A 5,636-nucleotide genomic window follows, 5' to 3' on the forward strand; every position below is an offset into this window, starting at 1 on the left:
TCTACCCCTTTGTTTCTGATACTCCTAGCATTCGTGTACAGACATAATAATCTACCTGTATTTGTATAGTCTTGTTTGCAGTCTGCCCGACACAGTTGGACAACTTGCAGATCTCTATTCTTCTCTAATGCCTTACACATGTAGACATCACTGCACATATGATGGGTCCGAACCAGACAATCACAAACCTGAAGTCGTTCTCGCCTCGTTAACATTTCCATGACAAAGCCCATTCCCATCATTAACACAGTTATGTACCATTGTTGCTCTTACATGCACATTGACACCATTCCTCCCTTTATAATTTAGTTTCCCTGACTCTCTGTGTTAGGTCTCATAACGGTTATTAGTTTTTCCAGACTCCTGATACCAAATGCATTCAGGTGTAGGCCATCCCTCTTACACAAATCCAATCTTCCCTCAAACTCACTCCACACATCCAAAAATTCACACCCATTCTTTCTACATAGCCTACGCATTGAATCATTTGCCATTATAGCCCTTCTTTTTAATTCACTTTTATCATAGCGAGATAAAATACTAACGATTTTCACTTGCCTCTTCCAGCAACCCTTTCATGTCCTCTCTCATACTGAACTTATCGCCAGTTAAATCGTTCGTACCTACTACAACTACGATTTCGTTTACTTTACTTTTCTGTTTTTGAATTACTTGCGTTATATTTTTAATTTTCGCTCCAGGAAAACTTGATGTTATAACTCTTTCATCCATAGCATGTTTTATTATAGAGTCACCATACCAAATAACTTCTTTCTTTTTACAATGTCACTTACCTGATTTTCGTTATTTCCTGACTTACCTGTTTCTTTGCTTTGTTGATTCTTATTTTCCTGTTCATTTTTTTTTCTCCCTATGTTCATTTAAAAAATGAAATGAAAGTATCCATAAGTTTTTTTTTTTTTAACTGCGTAAAAATGATAAAATGGTCGTAGAAGGAAGAAGGAAAGGAATGTCCCAGTGTGATAGCTTCAGGTGGCAAATGGCTGAAAACAATTTAAGCTGTTCTGTGGCAAATTTATTTTGGTTTTCAGCAATTTTTTACTCATCACTTTAGAATATGTATTATAATGTAGTCAGGCTGGTCACTTGGTCTAAATTACCAATTGTGAAATTTGCATGAACAAAACTGCCTAAAGCCTTTGATGATCTGAAAAATCATTTTCAGATCATTAATAGCCTTTCTTAACTGAAATGTTACTCAATTTTAAAAGAAAATTTAGCATATCTAGCAATCCCTTGAAAATGCAAAATTACGATTTCAGCTGTTTGATTTTTTCCTAGGATTTCTGCATGCAGTCCAGCAACATTTTATTTTTAGAGAGCAGTGAAAGTAAACCCTGTAGGTCCTTAAAAAAAAAGTCCAGAAATATTGCAATCACCCACTTTGCTTTGATATATAGCATTTTAGAGAATCGGCAAAAATTTTCTAGGCTGAAATATGATACCTAAACAATGATAACAGAATTATCAGAGGAATCAAAGTATTTATAGGCAGTTGTAGTGAACATTAATAACATGCGTCTACTGCTATCTTCAAAAGCTTTCTGATATCCATTGATCTTCAAGTGGCCTCCCCTAGAAGGAGGTTGGCAACCATGTCACAGAACTTTTTCTTATTCCAAGTGAAAATCAGGGAGTTCAAGTTGCATAATTTATTTTGTCACCCTGTACTTTAGATGGAAAAATTATATTTAGAATTTTTGCTGGTATCATATTACAGTGACCATTTTATATTTGCAGATCCACAGAATTGTCCCAATTTTAGAGGGTCTTAAAATTATTATAATATAGTCAGAAGACCCATCGTGAGAGACCTATATTGACATAAACCATTATTTACAGCTTATTTCATTTTCTGATTTTTTTTTACTGCCATTTTAATGCTGAAAGTACTTTTTTGATTTCTTATTTGCATTTTCAAAGCCACTTATTTTCGGTATCCCAAATGCCCCTTTTCTCCATTTTGTACTATAACCTGTAGGCCCTAAACTGATTTTGTTTATTTTTTGCATATAGTGGAATTTGTATATCCCAAATGATCTCAGTTAAAGTGTTTCTATGAAAAAAAATTTTTCAATTTGCAAATTGAAGTGATGTGGGTAGAACAATAAAAAATATGATACTCATTTGATATTCCTCTATCGATACTCCTAATAGGTGTTACTTCCATCCTGATTTTTTTTACCTTTCACATTCCCTTACTTCCAGAAATACCAGACAGGATTGGATCTTTCCTTGGACTGATATCCACTTCCAGCCTCTCCTGCCATAATCACATCACAAAAGATTTTATCTCTAAAAAAACTAGGCATTCTTTTCTGCTCAAGATACTTTTTCACCCAGGCAGCTACTTTACTCTATACAAATCTGCCCATGCATAGAATAATTACTGTCCAGATGTTTGTGACATGCATCTAGAACTTAAAAATTCTTGATTCTGTCTGGGTAAGAGATGATTCAGGTCACAGGTGATCCCTCCTTCACAGACTTCTGCAGCCTCCATCTTACAGATGCACAGCTTCAGCTTTGTCTCTCTGATGTCTACAGGTGCAATACTTCATGGTTACTACTCTAGTGTATTTCTTCATTGTGAATCCTTGCACACCACTATGCTGAGTTCCACCTGTCAATGGATAATAAAATAAATGAAGGGGGGGGGGAATTTACTCCAAAGCAGCATGTGCTGATTAACTGCTTGTAAAGGAACATACTCCAGCTCAAAGACTCAACTTTTTCTTCATCTTCTAATTCTACAGGTTTATTAACATTTTTAAAAGATTAAATACATACAAAGTGTAGTATATTTTTCTCATTCTTCCTGAGTGATTTCTCTTAATGAATTTGAAACTTTTTTGGTGTGTGTGTGTGTGTGTATCAAATGGATTACAACATGCAAATAAAATTTTCCACATAATTCCTGGTGATGTATATATATATTTGCAACCACTATCTGGTTTTACAAATGTTTTACAGTTTGTCACTAAACTCACTCATTAAATGAGATGATCTATAATAAACAAGCTAGACACACTTCTTTAACAAAAAGACCTACAGCACTCTTACCACATTTAGTCAACTTGAGTATTGTGATATAGTCAATTTTGTCTATATCACACAATATACAATTTTATCGGACAGAGTAGGACCATATAACCTCAATGACCATATTGTTTCATCACTTTAGTTATCAAAAGGCTATTCTCTCTTGAAAATGAAATTAATTCATACAAAAGGATTTTTTACATTTTTTGTATTTTCATTTATTTTTTTACATAGTCTTAAAATCCTATTCTACAGATCAAACATGGAACTTTTTTAGGCCACTTCATGTGGTCCTATACTGGACAATGAAATGCATCTCCCACCTAAAGAAAATCAAAACATACCCATACGTATGACCTGCGGGTCATAGGTTGAACCTGCAGCCTGTTGGTTGGAGAATGGATAAGCTAACTACTTGGCAAGTATGTTTGTTATCCAGTTTTATGACTCTTGGTGATCTTGTGAACAAAGGCTCACTCTCACTCGGCCTCTTGTCCTTTATTTCAGTAATTGCAAGTTCAAGTTAGTAAGTTCCTTTATGTTGTCTATCCAACCCTTTTTGCAGTCTTCTTCTCTTGTCAATCTTGGCCAACATAATTGCCTTTTCCATAGATTCATCTGCTCACATAATAAGTTCAAATTACATCAACTTCTGTTCAGTGATCATTTCCTCCAAGGAGTATTCTGTCTTTATATTCTTTGAAACCTTTTTATTGATCATTGTTGAAGTACATGGGATTTGTAATAGTCTCCTCAATCAATTTGCTTTCTGTCTTTCTTAAATAATCCAGCTTTTACATTCATACATCATCACTAATGGAAATACCATTGCTCTGACAATTCTAACTTTCATGGCCTTACACCTATCTTTCATAATTTTTGTCAAGTTTAACATCGTTTTTTTTTTTTTTTTTTTTTTTTTTTTTTAATGACTAACCTTTTAATTTCATCTTCACGTTTACCATCATTTCTGATTCTGGATCCAGTAAATCTTAACTTTCAACAATCTCTAATTTATCCCTCTCTATTATAAATTCATCTAAATGGCCAGAAGCCAATAGAATCAACCACTCCAGATCTTAAAATCTGCTTGGGTATTTAATGGCCTGCAGAATAGAGTGCAAAATGGGGAAAAGAGCACTTGGGACACCAAGCAGGTAGCTGTTATCTTGAAAAAAATTTAATGTGAAAATGCAAATAAGAAGTCAAAAAGTAGACACACCTTAAGCATCATAATAAATTAAAGTAAAACAAATGTGTGAGGCAAAGGGAGTTCAATTTGTGAATGTATGGTGTAAACTTGAATTGATGTTGCACTGATTTCAAGTTGAAGAAGTATATGAATGCATGTAGTGTTGGATATTTGGAGCTATTGTTTGCTGTTCAGGATTTAAAATTTTAATTCCTTTCAAAATTGCGAAAATTCTTTGGATCTTGGAAATAAAAACAGATACCATAATTAATAGGATGCCAGGAAAAATCTACCATCTAAAGAACTGGATAACCAAATAATCACTTTCAACAATATAAAATTATTTAGCTTCAATTTAATTTTTAATTTGATAATTTCAGATGAACCTCCCCAGTTCAAAAACCTCAATTGCTCATTTTCCACTTTGAAGGATCATTTTATTTTGTTTCCATATCCTGTGGTAATACTGCCAAAAGAGGAAAATGGTTAATGTGTAGCTCAGATAGGATAATAGTGAGTTGAAAAGGAGCAGAGAAAATGAATGCCTAAATTGTGTGAGGCAAAGGGAATTCACAGTTTGTGAATTTGTGAGTTCAGTTTGGAATGAATTTGAATTGAAGTTGCACTGGTTTCAGATTTGCTGAGAGCGAACAGAGTCAAAATAAAGTTAGTATAGTCTAAGGTCAGAGAGAGAGAGAGGGGGGCGGGTAGATTGCAAAACAGGTTATGGAACTATAACAGGGGATTATAAAAAGAGCAGATGGTGAGAGAGGAGAACAAGCAGCCATCCATGGGAGTTATGTAAATATGTGATAAAGAAAACTGTGAGGAATTGATTTTTTACATAGTGATGGGAGAGTGGAGTGCAGAGAGTGTAAATGATTTCATGGCTCAACATGATACACTAATTAAGTGGGTATATCACAATGAATATTTGAAATCATTCTTATTTCCATAAACCACAATAACATGATAGAATTATATGACAGTCTGGGCACTGCCCAGTTAAGGCTCAATATGATATGCTAATTAAGTGGATATATCACAATGAATACTTACACCCTGGAGGTTACTGTAATAATAAAACATTCAAGATTAATGCTAGATAAATGGGAGGAAACAACCATTAGCATTTTCAAGAATGTGGAGAACTGACCAGAGCTTCAGACCTAATATTCAATCCTCGCCATCTTGTGGTTTTTTACTTTACTTTTTTTTTTTTTTTTTTTACTTGTGGTTTTCATTACTAATCAATGAAACCCATCTTCATTCATTCTATAGAACACAACTTAAAATTTACTACCTCTTCAGAAATGAGAGAGGTGGAGGTATGGCCATTTTTTATTAAAAGACATTTTTGATTTAATGAAATTAAAATTCC

This window comes from Typopeltis vanoorti, chromosome 17 (assembly GCF_054136105.1).
Source record: "Typopeltis vanoorti isolate ZY-2024b chromosome 17, IOZ_Tvanoo_1.0, whole genome shotgun sequence".
Lineage (NCBI taxonomy): Eukaryota > Metazoa > Arthropoda > Arachnida > Uropygi > Thelyphonidae > Typopeltis > Typopeltis vanoorti.